General features: G+C 37.0%; 1 protein-coding gene across 5 annotated transcripts in view; it reads right to left on the bottom strand.

Annotated features, from left to right (window-relative positions):
* The window catches only part of LOC129777508 (beta-1,4-glucuronyltransferase 1), a 191,646-nt gene that overhangs the window by 21,677 nt on the left and 149,733 nt on the right, over positions 1-20,236 (bottom strand). For 4 of the 5 annotated variants that reach the window (XM_055783805.1, XM_055783802.1, XM_055783803.1 and 1 more), the window contains one exon: positions 7,271-7,471. The gene's annotated coding sequence lies outside the window, so the exon portion shown is untranslated. Of the gene's footprint in view, positions 1-7,270; positions 7,472-17,333; positions 17,557-20,236 lie in introns of those variants that run through there. The other variant, XM_055783806.1, reaches the window with a different exon arrangement.

Raw genomic sequence — 20,236 nt, 5'->3', positions numbered from 1 at the left:
TCAATCGTATTGTGTCATTTTTACCCGAAAGACGTTTACCCGAGCGGAAAACAATCCGAAATACATTCACCCGAATGCGACAGGTACCCGAATGGACCTGAATGTAACATTCACCCGAATGCAACAGTTAATGGTATTCGAGTAAATGTTACACAACCTTCCAATTGACCATATTTATGTTGTTAAAGAACATGGTTTCTCAAAGTAGTCTTTATCAACCCCTTGGGATCGATATCCGTTTCTGATTTTGGGGATCGACGAAGTCTAAAAATCGATCCCTATTAATTAACATAAATTCATATTTGAAACTTTCTAGATATTGTAGAAGTTATGTTACCTGAATCAACTTGTTATGAGAATGACTAATATTCTAATAAAAAGCATTATTGTTGTAATAAGTAATACCAATTATTAATTAAACTTGATATTTACTGAATTTTATGTTTATTGACGTAGGACTACGTCTTTCATTTCTGTTGGTGTGAGTTCAAAGTTACGCAAACGGGAGCGTTACACTTGGAGTGCAAGATTATTTACCAATTTAAAGTTATTTTGGTGATGTGGTATCTAATCTAGAGCGGCCATAAAAATTAACTTCAAACGCGTTTTTCTCGAAACTAGTTTTTTTTCAAACTGGTCTACATATATGTCGATTTCATATCAATACTGTATGCATCTCCAATAAAAAAATCATATTTTATTAATTTTACTATTTAAAAAAATCGGGAAACTTAACAAAAACGCATTTTTTTTTTCTTCAAACGGCCACCATGTTTGCAAAAAACATTTTTTTGACTTGTCCGAGGTACATGCGATAGCGAAATCCTTACTGATTCAGAATCTGTTCGATTTTATTCTGTTTCTGATAAACAGACAGGGCTGGAATCATGTACGCCATGGCACAACTTTTTTCTGAACCATCTCACTTCACCAGCTTGTAACTATTCTAATTATGGATTTTTTTTTCCTTTCAATTTAAATTTCGTGAATAGAGTAACAAGTTTTCTCCAAGGAATCTTGAACAGATTTTTTCCTAATAAGGATTTTCTATTATAATGATGAGATTTTTATGGATACTGCGCACTCGTGTTTCACCAACAACTGCTGAAAATTGATTATTTTTTTTAGCAAAATTTACCACTGGTTAATTCTGAGTACTGCTATTAAAAGTTATTGAAATAATAATAAGTGATAGTGTTAATTAATTAATGTAATTAGTTAATATTGATTTGATTTTCTAAAAACTTCATGCATTTCAGATATCAAACCTTGTTGTTAATTATGTATGAACAGGGTGTCGACTCAAAATACGAAAAAATAATCCCTGAGGTTCCAATAATTTTTCAGAAAAAAATCTAGATGTAGACTAATAATCAAATTTTCTACTAGTACTTTAGATGTAGTTTCTAAAACATTTGGTTAGCCTAAACAATAAATTTGAGAACGTCTGTCGATATCTTCCAATAAATCAATTATTTGTGATCTTTAATTTTAACACAATTGACTAAGACTGAGAAGTATCGTAAGAGATTTAAAAACATGGATTTATTATGAATCGGATCAATTTCATTGTTACGATTTTAACGAAATGCTTTATCTTGCAATCTTTCGGCTCCCTTCTGTGCGTTTTCCAAAATGTTCGTCGTTTCACCTCCAAAGATTTCGCTTCTGCTTCCTGTAGCCGTTTCAATAATTCTGATTCATATAACGATAATATCGAAGAATTTCGAGAATTTCGAACTAGTTGAATTAACTAGCTCAACATTTTTATTGATGCTATCCTTCCAATCTAAAGTATAGCATCATAAACTTGTCGCATGGAACAACCGTTTCCTTCCACATGTTTTCATAAAAACATTCGCTATTAATGGAAGAGCCCTCTCAACGTTTGGGTTTTTACACGAGAGATAGAAGACCATTTTTGGTAAAAAGTTCCGTCAACCTATCCTCTCCAAAAATGCTCCAGTGGTCCGTTTTTTTTTTTATCGTAGTGAGTAAACATATTTTTGTTTCTAGCAATATCGTTTTAGTGATAAGTCTGCTGGAGCTCCACTGATACGACCGAAATCCGTCAAATACCGTGAATTTCGGCGAGTTTTTTATGAATCAATCAGTCCTTTGATGAATCATGTAAAATGTGCAATCCGAAGCTACCCAAATTCAAAATTTTTTCTTCTCCATTTTGAAGGACCAGTCGCAATTACCAATTCACGTTGATACCGTCCATCGAGACAAGAAGAAGTTTTTTCAATATATGATTCTCGGACCTTCTTTAAAAGCAGCAAGTTTATCTCTGATGCTTGAGAACGTCCGAAGAACATTGACGTCATGTAACTATTAACCAATCCCTTATTTTCTTCATCCCAAAATCTGACATTCAGATCCATCTGCAGCCTCTTTATAATAATCTCGTTAAGACTCGTCGAAACCATTGTCGTCAGAACTTACAAAGTTTCATCGAGCTCAGATTTAGAATTTGGGGCAAAGCCAAATATCACCATAAAGCTCATTTTATCACGCCCTAGTTAGACCCTCTCAGCTTTCTTGGTGTCATGAAACATTCTTCTCGATACAACCATGTCTTTTTCAGCAGTGCAGAGATTTGTGACACATAACTGTTTTAGTACACCACAGGATCTCAGCAGCTTTGATAGTATAATTTTCAAGCATTTCGATTGTTTTCGAAGAAGAAAAAAGGAAGGAAATTAATTGAATCTGAACTGCAGATACTGCTGTCTAATGCCAGTGGAAACAGCGCACATATAAAGTCGTCTACTTTTGCGCTGTTTATCCTTCAGAAGAACTAAGTTCACTAAGCACAAAACCAAACAACATATACAGAAAAACCTACAGAGAGTCAATGCAGTCAAAAGTTTTTTGGTATCATTAACTTCTTAATGACTGCAAAAATCAAAATTCTGATTGGCAGATTTCCAGATTGGTGACGAAATTCCCTGACTTTCCCTGAAATTGTTTGAATTCCCTGATATTCCCCTATTTTCAATGTTTTTCAAGGTAGTCGACACCCTGATGAATAATGTTAATGAGTTATTTTGTTATCATTCATCATGTGTTAATGAAAAATTATATATTCTTTCTAATATCCGGTATCCGGCCGGATAGCAAATATTGACCACATAATGTATAGAAACAGGATAGCCGGATAGCTAATACCTTATTGACATTGCAAATTGTGCCATTGACGATAGATGATACGGACAATACGGAATGTTTCTTCGCGGGTTGAGGTAGAGAATATTTCACAATGTCAAACAAACCACCTTGTTTGATGGCACTAATCAATATCGAATGTTCACAAATATTTCAATCGATCGTCGACACCAATTAGTGGGGGATATAATTTGCGTTGGGTATCCTGAGATATTTTTCATGGCCACCATCCAGTTCAAAAGATTGGAATTTTATATATTTCCTTGTAGCAATTATAATTCCAAATTTATACTCATCCATTCACACACTTGCAAGAAGAACCGTTCATAAAACATTCGAAATATCCATTCATTCATTCATTGAGGAATGATTCAGATGCTACTTCGAACTAGTATGAGCCAACGGTAGTCCTACGTCTACCTTGCGGTTATATCACAAATATAACCTACTTTTAGTTTTTGTTGATGAGAAAATGATGTCAAATTCACTCACTTAACCAACCTCAATGTTTTTGAATTGGTTAGTATTTTGTAATGAATAGGGTAAAGATACAATTTTTAAAGAACTTTGGGTCTCTTGGCACAAATAGTTTGAGAATTTCTGTTATAGAATAACTAAGTCCACACAACAATCATCAAGTGATGGAGATTATCTCACGTTCGAAGTTCTGGCCTCCCTCCATTCATAAAAGCTCTGCGCTTGCAACAAGAAACATCGAGCTGTTAATAACACAACAGTGATCATATCAACTGTCTCCGCTGTCCGGTCTTTCTGAACAATGAAACAGAAGGAATATTCATGCGCCTAAATGGCTACAGAGTGTATAGACCCGATATACGAGATTAAATCTAGCTCTGTTAAAATGCTAATAAGCCTAAACAAACCAATGGGATAGAAAATAATAATTAGAATTTACAATGTGGAGATAAGCGTTGGTACAAAGCACTCAACCTAGTATAAACTCCTATCCAATTTGAAACTATCAATGGTTCACTCACTATAACATTGATCGATGAAGCAAATATGGATATAGTTTTCTCTATGATCAACTTTATATAGAACCATTCCATGTAAAACCGATACAGTCGTTCTCAGGTTTTAGTGAAAATTTGTAGTATTCTTCTTTAACGCAAAATATTAGACCCGTATTTTTTAATTTTGTTCATTTTTTTATTTTTGGGTGCCCATTTCCATTTTAGAGTGGTCCGAAAAATCATTTATTCCCCATTTTTTTTCTAAAAATTCTTATCTAACTGGACCGATTCAAATGATCGACATATCAAATTAAAGGCTTTTAACAGCGGAAGTCGAACATAGTATTCGAAGATGATGGTCTTAGAGCAAAATGGTAAAAGAGCACAAACGGATACGAATGCAATGGTCCATGCTCAACGTTCAACGGTCAACGCTCAACGCGCAATGCTCGACGTTCAACTGTCAACACGTAAACACAAACGCCCACGCACACATACATAAATACATACATCAACACGTCCACACTACCGACGGCGGTCGGGCGGTAATGAAAGGCATCTAAAAGCACCATCAAATGCCTTCCCCCTGTAATGAGCGCCGACCGATGAACCCGGCTTGTGCGAGCCTCTGAGGGAAAGCGCCTGAGTGAACGTGTTAAATAACTACGATGCCAAAACTGATTTTTTCCTACCAGCTCTCCTCATCAATTCGCATTTCCACTCTTCTTCAACTTCTATTGATATCCTTGTCAAAGTATTCCAACCCGTTGCCTCGATACCAATGGAGTACTTTTCCGCTGTAGTGGCAACTTGCCAAATCAGGCAAACTTTACAAGGCCATTATGAGATTTACGGTGGAGAAGAATACGTTTTTTCACGAACTTCTGTTTGTACATTTTGGAATCTTGTTTGTTACGAGAGCCTGTGTTTTTCGTCCGCAGTTTGCAAATACATCTCCAGATTATATACTTTCTTGCGAACTTATCGACAAATATGAATTTGAACTAGCTCGGGACATCATCTCGATCGTAAGTTCTATAGAACTTTTGACCGGGAAGCTGCCCATAATCCATCTTCACGTACGTTTCGTCGTCCATATGGATGATTATGCAACTTCCGGGCACATCTTTTGGCGATTAGATTCTGCTTCAGTGTCTCGTTTGGATGCTTACCGGTCCGAAAAGGTCGAAGTCCTTCTCGCAGACGAATCCTTCTAACTGTTCTGTGACTGACATTGATTTTTTTGATTTTTTTTTTCATAATTCGACAACCCTAGGTTTGCCCTTATTGTTCTCAACGCCTCCAAATGCAACTTTCTATTCTCAGTTCCACTAAGACTCTTGTTATGATCCTGATCCTGTTGGAGAGTTCGGTTGGTCGCGGAACAGTCGATTTATCCTATTTCAATGACTTCGTGATTTTAGAACTTGGCCACATCGAACTTTCAAATTGGGTGTATGAAATTGATTTTCAGTTCGCAGCTTACTTGTATCACTTTTTTAAAACAAAATGAATCTAACGAACTTTTCCGCACTGAAAGAGAAAATATTTCAAAACTGCTGTCAAAACATTTCAGATATGACCACCAGGGGCGCTGCAGTAAAATAAACAGTGCGTCCAGATAATCAATGACTCAAGCTCTATTCAATGGTTGCGTTTAAAATTACTAAATCCATGTATTATCCCCGATTTATGAATGCGTCTCATGTCCAAATAATCGTGTTAAATGGAACGAATTAATTCATGAGACCTAACATGCCGGGGGTTCGGGTTCGATTCCCGTTCTGGTCGGGGAAATTTTTCTTCAAAGAAATTTCCTCTGACTTGCACTGTGGTCACGCGTATTCTAGAGCTTGCCACTCAGAATGCATTCAAGGCGTGTTATTTGGCATAGAAATCACAACTAAGTACTAATGAAAATGACGCAAGTAATGCTACGTTGAGACGGCGGAGTTCCTCTAGGAACGTTAGTGCCATATAAGAAGAAGAAGAATTCATGAGACACAGAAAGTATATCACCTTTCTTCTCCCCAAGTTAAATGATGATTTTCAGTTAATTCTTCTTCCACATTGATATTAACTTTAATTGGAAACGCTAATGGTCGACTAACGTTTACAGAACGTTGGTTGCAGGGATATTCTAGGTCAAAAAATAGAATCAATACAATGATTAGAGGCATAAAATAGTGTTGTGTTCCAGTATTGACTTTTAATAATTTACACAATTTCAGTAAAACACTCAAACAGGCAGCCCTGCTCTTTACAGGCTGCTTTCAACTGGTTTGCTTTTGGCATACCATAGCGATCTCTCGATAAACTCGTGCTACTCATTTTCGTACTTCTTATCATTCACTCTCGCGTAAAAGCAACCTTCATTCACTCCTTTCCCAATTGCCTTCGATTGGTCGAACACACAACACAAGGTGCAATAAATTTTCTCCTGATATAACATTCGAGGCACATCATTTGCAACATTAGCGAATGCACGCACTCACTTTTTATTATACGTTTAAATTAGACCTCCACTTTTGCATATAAATACAATGCATTCGCAATGAAGATGATCGAAAATTGCCAAATTTCTTTGATTAATGGTCAATGAAAACTTTACTGCTTTTTGGTCTCCTCGACACTAACGCAACTAGCTGACTGACCTTTAACTAATTCATCATCAAACGCCCCCCGAATTTAAAGATGGATAGGTAAATATTTCAAATGCGAGATTTAATGACAAACCTTGACACAGCCATGCACACCTACTTCAAGCTCTATAAATCTCGAGTTGCATGAATAAGTTATGGGCTGACGACAAGAAAAATCGCAATCATTAGAAACAAAAGTAGATGGATAAACAATTTTTTGTGTGTGTGTGTACCTTGGCATTTACCCCATATTGTAATCATCAAGCGGCGCACAACAAAAGCGTCCCCTTCGTGGAGCGGCGGGTTAACGTTTCGGTTTACATCAGTGCTTGTGTTTGAAGAGCACTCGAAATGATGAAGTGATTCTGTCAACACAATATAATGCGATACACGTTTTAAAGCGGCAAAATATTTGCTTTAAAACTCACGAAAAAAAACACAATTCCAGATGCAGACATGACGCATTTTCGTAACCTTACTTACCACCAGTAGATGTCGACGGAGGGGTTGGTTCGCTTCTCAGCCCAGTAAATTGGCGGGGCCCTTCGAGGGCACATCGAGGCCTGTCCGCAGGGGATGATGCTGACATCTACCGAACCCTCTCAGCGGCTTACCGAGCATGAACGATCTGCTGCTTCAAACAGTAATGCTGTGGTCATACGATGACGGCGAAACTGCATAAATCTGGAAGGGTAAAGTAACAAGAGGTGGTCATTAGTGGCGAGTAATAAGGATGAGATAGCTCTAGAATCATTCCTATTCGGTACGTGAAGGACATACGGAATTGAAACCGAAAAATATTTTCCGCAGAAGCTTTTTGCAATCCAAAAGAGTTCAGCAGAGCGATAAATTTAGTTAAATGATCTCGTTACACTGAAGACAGGTTTACTTGGTGTGCGCTTGTTCATCTCTTTGCTTTGTCGGGGAATTCATTTAATTCGTAACCTGCTCACAAATTGCATTTGATGCTCGTGCACCAAATGGATGATGATGAAGAATCGACACGAAGCCAATCATAAATGCGAAGAGTAATTACATTCAGCCGAAACAACTGTTTATTAGCTGAAAAAACTGATTAGTAGACTTAGTTAATGACATAAAGTTAAATTTCGGCGCTTTTCTTTCAGTGTAGTTTATGAGATATTTCACTAATCAATTAAATGTTTCACTTACATGACAACTGAAACCCTCCTCTTTATTTCGATGTTCAACATGTTTACATTCCTCTTCAGTTTGGTAAAATGGCGTCGAATCAAGTGGAAGTACGCAAACGCATTTTGCGCGAACGGCAGCAAAGTCCAACACTGTCGGTATGTGATCTCGCCAAAAAGCTTTAACTGCCGAAGAGTACCGTGTTTAGTGCGTGCAAATCGTTTGACCAGCGCTTAACTGTGGATCGGAAGGTTGGAAGTGGAGCAAATCGAAAAGTATGCTCTCGACAGATGGACCGAAAGGTGGTTGCCATTATTGAGAAACATCCCAACCTTTCAGTTAGAAATGTGGCTCGAAAGGTGTAAAATCAAAATCATATGTACAAAAAGTGAAGCAGAGGCATGGACTGAAGGCGTAAAAAGTGAAAAAGGTGCCCAATCGTGATGATAAGTAAAATTTCACTGCAAAAAGCCGTGCTAAGGTGCTCTACACCCAGTTTTTGCAAAAATGTACATACACCATGATGGACGATGAAACTTATGTTCTCGAAGACTTCAAACAGCTTCCGGATCTCGCTTTTTATACTGCAATCCGAAGGAATGCCAAGATGTTCCCAAGAAAGTTCGTGAATTTTACAGACAACGTAATTAACATCGAAGTAAGCTTTCCATGTTTTAGATATAAGTCTATTTTACTGAAATAAACAATCGATTATGTTGTATTACGTGAATTTTTGTTTTACTGGCATCATCTTGGTGTTCGAAATTTAACGTGGACAGGCTTTAATAGCAAAACACTGCAAAGTGCTTTTTTTTACGAAATGCAATAGTTTTCCAGAATTTTTGAATTTATCCCTGATGTCAAATCTGCAGGTACATGGTAGTACCATTTTGTTCTTCTGAATTCAGCTTTTCTCGATTCAATTGCTAACACACAATTGAGTATGTTCGAAATAATATGCGAAAAATTAGCATATGGAACATTGGTTGCCTGGAAGGAATGTCAATCCTTTCGGCTAAAATCTAAAGTAAGTTTCCCGGAGTTTAACTCCGATATTTTTATTTTTTGAAAGGAAAACATCCTTAAAAAACTTAAATAATCACATGTATATTTGTTCATGGGCGGATTCGAGATATATTCTCATGAAATTTTAGATAAAATACTGAAAAAACTGAAATGAGGAATTCAAATTCTAGCATATTATTCGAACGACCCATTCCATGGAACATAAGGTTTAAAGTTGATTACGGAGATTCAAGTTATTTCAATGAACTTTTTAGACATGCATTTTTCCCTAAAGTTTTGACGTAGACTACGTCTAACCGGATTATATGGGGGGTAAAATGAAAACCTAAACATGCAAGAAAAAATGAAACTTTTCGAATGCTTTTTGAACATTTCCCGATAGATCGGATCGTTTTTTTTTTCTTTTGGAATGCCACGAGAAATCGAACCGAAATATAGCAAAGATACTTAGATATATAAAAAAATAAGTTATAAGAAGTTACATCCAAGACACGCCCCAAAGTTGACATAGGACTACGAAATTACTCGAAAATATTCAAATCGCTCGCTTCACACATCGTATATTAGAATGCATCGAAATTGTACGAACAATTCTTTAGTAGAAACTTTTGGTGGGCATGAAGAGGGCCGATGGTTTTTGCGGTTTTGCAGGAGCAGTTGAAAATGACTGAATGATGATTCATCCCTTACCCCCCGAGAACAATATAGAAGTTGACCATATGCTTTTTCGCAGGTGACACAAACTCGATCACATACGAAACCGTCAGCACTAGTCCTAGGATTTGCATCCCAAATCTTTCTACAACAATGTGTGCATGTGATGAAAAATTATAAAATTTATTTATTCATTCCGTCAAACAAATGTAGACTACATACTAATATATTAATGAGTGTGTTTTAATCGTCATTTAATTCAGTCTTCGTAAAACAATTGATTCTCGGTCTGTGAGACCGTATGCTTGAGTATTGAGTATTGAGTTAATTTGAGGAGTACTGATGGAATGTCGGTGCGGTCAAATGCTTTACTGAAGTCAGTGTAAAGAGCTTCTACATGTTTGCTATTTTCCATTTCATTCAAAATAAAAGCCTCAAACTCCAATAAATTAGTTGTAGTTGAACGACCTTTGAATAAGCCATGTTGCTTGCACGTTATTTTGTTCTTTATTTGTTGAAAGACTTTTTCACTGACTGACTTCGAATAGTTTAGGAATGCAGAAGATAATGAAAAATCCACGGTAATTACGTACATTATACGTAAAAAAAAGATTCTTTCCATTTTTTTGGGAATATTCCAGTTTGTAGTGACATGTTGAAGATGAATTGTAGGGAAGGGAAGCGAGAGTTCCTCAGCCATGTTCTTAAGGGACACAGGTGCTATTCCGGCAGGTCCTGGTCCTTTTATTCCGTTCATTTTTTTTCAAATGCGTGTAATATTGCTTGTTGTGAAAGATAGTATATCGATACGTCATTCTGAAATTCCGGTAAAAATGAAAAGTATTCCCGATCGTGATTTTCTTCTGAATTGTGGTACAGGTCGGACTCGATTATAGACAGTTTGAATTTTTTTTTACATTTTAATCATGACTTATTTGAAAAAAAAGTAACATTTAAACGTTAAGGTCAAGTTTAAGTGGCTATTATGTGTACAGTGGGGTAAAAATCATTATTTTTTAAAATTATGCTTGAATTTTCACCAGGGATTGTTTATATCGACATTGCAGCGAAATTAAAAAAGATAGAAGTTGCGTTTCAAAGAACAAATTGTTAGAGAGCTTTAATTTAATTGATGATCAAGTTTAAAATGATTTTAAAGGATAAAATCAATAATATAACATTAAAAATGACTAACTTCTATGTTTTTACTTCTAAAATGTTCTTTAAATCCACTAATTTAAATGTTCCACTACCATATCCTGTACTAAATTTTCTCATCTTTTAAATGGAAGCAACAGAATTGTCTTCCGTAGCGTTTTTTATGTAGAGCCAGTCTTAGACGACAGGGTCCAAAACAAAAAAAATAATTTTTTTTCTTGTGAGAAAGGTGTTTTCTGACTTTAAGGAAATCGATCAGAAATTAAATTCATTTTTTATATTCAAGAAACGAAAAATATATGCATAAAAAACGAATAAAATAATGTTTTGACTCAATTATATACAGGATTCGATTATATACAGTGAAAAGAAATCCAAAACTGTATATAATCGAGTCCGCCCTGTATATACCTTCTGAAAGACATTTGCAAAGAGATTGAAAATTTCGTTCGAAGAATTCTCCACATTTTCATCTAAATGCATTTACGATAGGAAGTTAGTGATTCTGATCTGAGGCTTTACGTAATTAAAGAATTTCTTCGGGTATGATTTCACTACAGTTTAGACCTTGATATTATACTCTTCGCATGTGCTTGCAATGGCCTAATTTAATTCTTGGGAAGTATTCTAATATTCCAGCGAGTTTTGAAGACTTTTGTCTATTTTTTATTTGCTTTTTGTTTTCTATTCTTTAAATTTCTTATTCGAGCGTAAAATCAAAAAGGATAATTGCTCGTTGAATTCCTTCGTCTTCTTTTCTTCGGCACACATTTTGATATTTTGTTATTCAGAATTTCGTGAAGAACATGTACAGATAATTTGACATCTCATTCGCTGTTTAATGTAGATAACCATTCTATTACTTGTAGGCAACATTTGATTGCTTCAAAGTGCGCCTTGATGCAAGACTGTGATCTGAAGAAGTAGTAATTGTAGTAGCTGTAGTAGCTGTAGTAGCTGTAGTAGTTGTAGTAGTTGTAGTAGTTGTAGTAGTTGTAGTAGTTGTAGTAGTTGTAGTAGTTGTAATAGTTGTAGTAGTTGTAGTAGTTGTAGTAGTTGTAGTAATTGTAGTAGTTGTAGTAGTTGTCGTAGTTGTAGTAGTTGTAGTAGTTGTCGTAGTTGTAATAGTTGTAGTAGTTGTAGTAGTTGTAGTAGTGTAGTAGTTGTAGTAGTTGTAGTAGTTGTAGTAGTTGTAGTAGTTGTAGTAGTTGTAGTAGTTGTAGTAGTTGTAGTAGTTGTAGTAGTTGTAGTAGTTGTAGTAGTTGTAGTAGTTGTAGTAGTTGTAGTAGTTGTAATAGTTGTAGTAGTTGTAGTAGTTGTAGTAGTTGTAGTAGTTGTAGTAGTTGTAGTAGTTGTAGTAGTTGTCGTAGTTGTAATAGTTGTAATAGTTGTAGTAGTTGTAGTAGTTGTAGTAGTTGTAGTAGTTGTAGTAGTTGTAGTAGTTGTCGTAGTTGTAATAGTTGTAGTAGTTGTAGTAGTTGTCGTAGTTGTAATAGTTGTAGTAGTTGTAGTAGTTGTAGTAGTTGTAGTAGTTGTCGTAGTTGTAATAGTTGTAATAGTTGTAGTAGTTGTAGTAGTTGTAGTAGTTGTAGTAGTTTTAGTAGTTTTAGTAGTTTTAGTAGTTGTAGTAGTTGTAGTAGTTGTAGTAGTTGTAGTAGTTGTAGTAGTTGTAGTAGTTGTAGTAGTTGTAGTAGTTGTAGTAGTTGTAGTAGTTGTAGTAATTGTAGTAATTGTAGTAATTGTAGTAATTGTAGTAGTTGTAGTAGTTGTAGTAGTTGTAGTAGTTGTAGTAGTTGTAGTAGTTGTAGTAGTTGTAGTAGTTGTAGTAGTTGTAGTAGTTGTAGTAGTTGTAGTAGTTGTAGTAGTTGTAGTAGTTGTAGTAGTTGTAGTAGTTGTAGTAGTTGTAGTAGTTGTAGTAGTTGTAGTAGTTGTAGTAGTTGTAGTAGTTGTAATAGTTGTAGTAGTTGTAGTAGTTGTAGTAGTTGTAGTAGTTTTAGTAGTTTTAGTAGTTTTAGTAGTTTTAGTAGTTGTAGTAGTTATGATACAGGGTTTCGACTCAAAATCCGAAAAAAGATCCCTCACATTCTCTGATTTTTCAGTCATTTTTCAGAAAAAATGCAGACGTAGACTAGTAATAAAATTTTCTACTAGTTCTTTAGTTGTAGTTCTTAGGATATTTAATTAGCAAAAACAATGAAATTCATGCATATATGTCGATAACTTCGAATAAATGAATTGTTCTGGATTTTTAATTAAGTTAAACGACGACTGAGAAGTGTCGTAAAAGATAAGAAATTCGTTTTATAAATACAGTTATCTCAAGATTATCCTAAAGGATCCTGAAACACTTGTACAGAACGAATAATTATCATTTTCATTTTTTATTTCATTTTTATTCAATTTTACGAAACTGTTAGGTTTTCAACTAAACATTTTTTCTTCTTTCAAACTTTCGGCTTCCTTCTGTGCTTTTTCCAAAATCCTATTCGTTCCACCTCGAGAGATTTCGCTTCTGCTTCTCATAGCCGTTCCATTAACTTTGATTCATTTGATGCAAAAGCTTCTTTGTACCGGCTTTCCTTGTCTTCTAGATAAAGAGAATAACAATTTCGGACTCGATGACTGCCAAGTTCCAGCAAAAACAGCGCGAATGGAGAAGCCGTCTACTTTTGCACTGTTTACCCTTCTGAAGGACTAAGTTCACCTAGAGACAAAAGCAAACAATATATACCGAAAAACCTACGAAGAGTCAAATTAGTCAAGTACAATTTTTTTTATTATCGTTAGGGAATATGTTTATTAGGAGTTAGCCAATAGGATTAGCTTGCGCCAAAACGGCGCGTCGTTTGGCAAATAACCTGAGTAAGCACTTTATTATAGCGAGCACTTGCAGCGCTCTGCCTCTTTCTCGATTAACCATAGTGAAGTAAACATAATGTTTGTTGTGTTCTTAAAAACTCAACGGTAATCAATAATCCCCTGATTCATTAACCTTCTAATGACTGTAATAATAGAAGTTCGGAGATTTTTTGACGTGGGACTACGTCTAACCGGAATATATGGAGGGTAAAATGAAAACCTAAACACAGAACATGCAGGAAAAAATGAAAGATTTCGAATGCTTATAGCTCGAACATTTCGTACTGGATAGGAGAGATGCTTGCATCACTTGATAGGGAATATTTCTACGCATCTATCGCAACTAACAAAATGTTGTTTTTCATTAGATAAACAATTGAATAACTGTAAAATATTAGGCGTTATCTAAACGCCCTAACTGCATCGTTTTGATTGGCCCGATTTACGGTTTCCCTAACACAGCCATCAAAACCAAGCAGCCTTGGGGAAATCGGCATTGCAAATACTTGAAAGTAGGGGGACTTTTGTTCTCATCGAAAAATGTTCCCGAACACAGACTTTAAAACCAAGCAGCGAAATCGGCATTGCAAGCACACGAAAGAGCCTAGAGGCGAGTGAACTGAAAAGTTTAAACCCTCTTAAAGCCAAAAAGAAGAAAAAGAACACACGAAAGTAGGGGGAGCTTTTGTTCCCACCGAAATGTGTTCCCTAATAGAGATTTCTAAACCAAGGTGCCTGGAGAAATCGGTATTTCAAATTCATGCAAGTCGGGGGTATTTTTGTTCCGACTGGAATGTGTTTCCCTAACACAGACTTCAAATCCATGAAGCGTGGGGAAATCGGCATTGCGAATTCATACAAATCGGGGGTATTTTCGTTCCGATTGAAATGTGTTTCCCTAACACAGACTTCAAAACCGTGGTTTCTGGGGAAATCGGCTCTGCAAAAAAATGCAAACTGCGAGTACTTTTGTCCTCGCTTGCCTTTGTGCAGAGTGGAATATGTCTGTCCTAACATGATCTTCTAAACTTAGGAACCTGGGAAAATCGTGCAGCCACTAGAAGCGAATGAACTTCCCAGTTTCAAGCAAATTCGAGATTCGAGAAGTATGTACACTTTTGGGATGTAAACTTCAGAGGGAAATGTAAAATAAAATAATCGTTTGATAATTTTTTTTTGTCTTTATTGGAAAGATTTTCAGCCTTAGGCTGGTTCATCAAACGTTTGATAATTCTTCCGTACATATATTTTGTTCTAGTCATCATACCAAACGTAAAAGGTCCGTCATTAAATTTACTTGTAACGAAGAACAATCAATCACAATAAATGAATTGACTTTACACGGCATTTGTTCATTTTTTTCACTCACAGAGCAAATATATTGAACTCAATTGAATTTGGAAACTGTTTCATTCAATCAAGAATTTAATCAATACAAACGAATGATTGCTCAGCTAAGGTAGTTCCACGTGAACCTTGCGGTTATATCATAGATATAACCCACTAATTTTTTTCAGATTGGTAACGAAATTCCCTGATATTCCTCGATAATCCCTGACATTGTTTAAATTCCCTAATATTCCCTGATTTTCAAGGTTTTTCCAGGTAGTCGACACTCTGTAATAGTTTCAGTTGTCATAGTAGTGTTGCATCACAGATGCTTAAAACTTTTGCAGTTCTTTCATTTCTAGCCTTGAAAAATGCCAATCAGGACAACTAAAACTAACTCTCGGCCTTGAGAAGGACCATTTGGAAAGCCTCACTGCCACTGCCGTATGGTCGCTAGTTGGATGATTGATGAATCAGATGATTTGACATCACCAGTAGCTTATGTATGCGGTTAAGAAACAGATTTAGCTCTTCATTCTCATCGAGGGGAACCAAAAGAAAAGAGAAGGGGAAAAATATATCCAAATTTGTATTCGCCACTGGCGGAGGCGATCTGGCGTAGTGGTAACATCCATACCTCTCACGCAGAGATCACGAGTTCAATTCTCACTCCCGACATTCTTCCAAAAATGGAAGTAAAAGTGACGAACCAGCCGAAATGTGTTGAAAATCACTATAATACAGAAAAAAATGTATTCGCCACTCTTTGAAATTAGGTGATGAACAGACGCGTTATTAGCCTGTTTTGTGAGTGACTTCCATGGATGCGGAAACTAACCGAACAAATAAATTCAAAATAAATATCAATTAGCGAAGTGGCCCGTCGAATTAAACGAATGAGAGTGTTGAAACGATTAGTGTCCGTTCATCCAAATGCTCGATCTGATACATTAATCACTATTTTTCCCATATCTCCATTCCAAAAGATCGGAAAACGAAACAACAATCTTGTTCTTTTTTGCTCGAATTACTTCCTTTTTTTCATTCTTACGATATATTATTTATTTTTTTACGTTTTTTGGCTAATAGACCAGATTTTTTTTAATTGTTTCAAAGAAAATTATTTTACGATTTTTTGTTTTATGTTCTATTCAATAAAATTATATTTCAATAGTAGAAATACATATCTTTGTGAGTTTGTTGTACTAAAATTCAAGCTTTCCTAATATCTTGCGAAAATCTCGGTTCTATTTGATATTGTAACCACAAAAATCATAGGCAACAATTTTTATAAAGCTTTCGCGTGAATATAAACCTGTGCTGTTCAAATATGCATGATTGACGTAAGCGCTGTGTTTTTCAATTTAAATAAAATAACAAAATCATACAACACCTGCAGCCTATTTTTGGCCATTAATATGTATTAAATAGAGACAGAATTATCTTTATAAATTGTTTACAGTCACAGTTTATTCCGCTTAAAAAAAGCGTTCTTCATTACTGGATGCTGTTGGTGGTTACGGCACCCATGCATATTCAGTAGGGTGCCAACGTGGTCATATCGGATTTCAAAAAGGTACCCCACAAAAAAATGTTCACCGCCTCGAAAAAAAAACACCCTATACAAAATATCAGCTCAATCGGACTTAAGGAAGAGTGGCGCACATCGATCAATGTTTGAGTTTATTGAAGATCGAAAAATCACCCAGGGGAGGAGTAAAGGAAATCGGAGTTTGCAAAAAAAATGTTTTGATGCCAAATGTCTCAAAAATGAAACGTCGAGATCCACTGTCGTCTCGATTTTTTTTGTCGAAAATAGACACTTTGGGTTTTTGATCCACCAAACAAAACTATATCTGATCAAAACGCAAGTTGCTGTATAAAGTTTATAGATGCATAAAAAAATGAACGATGTTTGGAAAGAGGCACATTTGTTCTTTTAGAGCTTTCAGCATGAATCCGGAAAAAAATACGCTTACTTAGAGATGAACAATAACATCGACAACACAGTTTAAAACGAACCAAATGTTTTCAATTTACTGACAAGACCCGACGGTTCCTAACTCAACCTCTATAGTCATCGGGAGAGGTCCATTCGCTGTGCCAGTTAAACACAATTCGTCATCCAGTTAGTAGCGTTTAACAGTTTCACAAATTTCAGTCCTCATTACACATTCTGGTTTAACTACTTTGCCTTTACGACATTTTTACCAATTCTGTCATGTTTTTGGCAGAATTTTCACACATATTTCAGGAGTTTCTTCTTGTTCGCGTAGCACTGTTGCAGACTATCCTTATCAACGACAATGATGTATTTACTCTGGTTTGTTCATATAGTTGAAGTTGAATCAATATATGAAAATCTCACCTCCACACGTTCTCCCTTTGTAGCTCCCGTTCATTGAACCAATATATTTAGAAATGCGCTAACTTTTCATTGTTTCAAACCACCTCCGAATCTCGTGATCTTCTGGACGGTAAGCACAACCAGTCCAACAACTAACGTACCCGAAAGCAAGTAGAATGGAACGGCAAAACAGCTCTCGCCCCCCAATAAATCAACATTTATCACACTAAAAAGATCTATCGGCTACCGGTCAACCGAGAGTGCATTCAAACCGGGGACTATTTGGCAGAAGTTGAACGACATCACGTAATGCCAACAGTCCGTGGTCCCTCCCCCATTTGAGTGCACCTATTGACTCTCCCTGCACTTCTGTTTACTGGAGCGTGCACCGGCTACAATCGTGTGTTCCACACGACGTCAATGGAAGCGACTCACTTTTATTATATAGTGCAATCAGCTCAGTGCTGCCTCTATTGAGAGTTCACCAGCAGCAGCAGCCCATCGGACCTGTTCGGGCTAGACTCTGTCTCTGTCTCTGCCTCTCAGTATTTAGTCGCCTTGCAATTAACAAACTAATTACCTCATGAAACGAAGCGCGTGCCAAGCAAACCAGTTCCCAGGTTCAGCGGTTGGTTTTATTTTCAAATAATGACCATCGTTTATTGCTTCATTTGGTGGAATAGTAAGTTCACAATGCAAAACGGTTGCCAAGGGATTGATCAACGTATTTTTTCTGATAATTACATTGCTCTTCGATCCACCTCATGAATCATCTCGAGTATCATGTGATGATTTGACCCTCATCAAATCATCACATGATACACAGATCAACACCTGGCAACAATGCCATATCGATACCAATTCAACAAAACACGAGTCGTGTGCCCTTAAATAAACAGCTTTCCAGAAATGCAGCATCCATTAGGGCGGAAGCACCCTTCTCTATTGCGTGGTGTGCAGAACCAAACGCAACCAGAAGGGGATTTGGAAAATTCAAATTAAATCCTTGCGTTGCTGGGATGACATCCAGATACATTCGTTCGAGGCCCGCGCTTGAGCCTCCACTATCAGACTTTTGTTGGGTGTTATATTTCCATGTAATTCCATCCAGACGGAAATGTGCAATTGGTCCATAAATAAATGCGACAGCAGCACCGCCTCGGATTCCCCATCAGAATGCCGCGCCTTCCCTCACATGGAAAAGTTTCTACATGTTCATCCTTAATTGCAAATGTAGTATGTGAAAGTGGACACATGGCACACAATTGTCCTACGAAGGGATGAATGGCACCTCCGAAGCGCATGTGCCTTGTGTGTTCGAACATAAAAACCCCCGAACAATTCGGTGGGGCTTCGAGAACTCAAGTTCCGGTCTGGTGACAATTGAGATTACCCCTTTTGCATCCGCACGGGATGAATTGTGGGTGTGTGTTTGTGTGTGTATGTTGGGCTGATTGCAGTTCCGCAATAAAGTGATTGGGGAGATTAAGCAATTGAAACGGCCGCCGCAGAAGCGAGATCGGACAATTGCATTGAATTTACAATCGCCACCATCGCGTCGAAACTATAGGTTCCACTTGTAGACGGCAGAGGTCGTGTACTGTACCTCTCGTGGAATCAAAAGCAATGAGTTTAAACGACGCGTCAGGAAGATAGGGGGAGAATTTTCAGTCTATATACACACAAATATGCACTAACTTTGAGGAGAATTCGCCAGAGGTTAAACGAACTCGTTTCCAATGGTTAAACGATTTATCAGAAAGACGAATCAAAGCTACCATAAAAGACGGTAAGGAAAATGAGGCTATGCTGTTCGTCCAGGTGGTAAGTTAGAGATAACGAATCTGTATTTTGATCACATGTTTTGCTGTTTTTATGTTGACGAGAAGTTTGAGCATAATATATTTCTGTAAGTGTCATGTAGGGAGCTGTAATCAATTTCAATTTTAAATGCATTCATCCACAACTTCAGTATGGAATAATAATTTGGGCCATGCATATAAAACAAGACTTGGGTATATACAGGGTTTTCCATTTCGGGCTTCCGTTTGACATAGCTGTCAACCAAAGCGTCATATCGTTAGTTGAATGTCTGCCATTTTATAATATGGATCGTTTTAGCATCGCACAACGTGTTAATTTTGTTAAATTATACTATAAAAATGATGAAAAACCGACAAATGTTTTTCGAGCATTACGGACGGATTTGGGTCGTCATGGACGGCCTACAGAGCACACAATCGCTAATGTAGTGCGTAAATTCGAACAAACTGGATCCGTAGCGGATATTGTGAAACCTGTGCATCATCGTAATGTGCGTTCGGCCGAAAATATTGCTGCTGTTGCTGCCAGTGTGGAGGATGACCCGAATGTTTCGATTCCACGGCGTGCTCAGCAATTCGGCTTGTCAAACACATCATTGTGGCGAATTATGCATTTGGACTTGCACCTACATCCATGTAAAGTCCAACTGGTACAAAAATTAGAGCGTGGTGACCATGGAATGCGTCGGGCATACGTCGATTGGGTGAACGAACAACAGCAGCAAAATGCTGAATTTTCGCATCAAATTTTCTTCAGCGATAAGGCACATTTCGAGCTCGGTGGCTATGTGAACACCCAAAATTTCCGTATATGGGGCTCAGAAAATGCACACGTGATAGTTGAGAGGCCATTGCATCCGCCAAAAGTCAATGTTTGGTGCGCATTATGGTCTGGTGGAGTCATCGACCGTATTTCTTTGAAAATGAGGACGGCGAGACGGTAACTGTTAATGGTTAATGGTTTTGCCACAAATTGAAGATATGGATACGGATGACATGTGATATCAGCAGGACGGCGCCACGTGCCACACAACACGACCGAACATGGCCATATTGCGAACGAAATTTGAGGGACGCATACTTTCGCGTTTTGGTGATGCC

This window comes from Toxorhynchites rutilus, chromosome 3 (genome assembly GCF_029784135.1).
Source record: "Toxorhynchites rutilus septentrionalis strain SRP chromosome 3, ASM2978413v1, whole genome shotgun sequence".
NCBI classification, from domain to species: Eukaryota; Metazoa; Arthropoda; class Insecta; order Diptera; family Culicidae; genus Toxorhynchites; species Toxorhynchites rutilus.
Note: the sequence above shows the minus strand (reverse complement) of the source record. Positions and strands in the feature narration are given on the sequence as shown.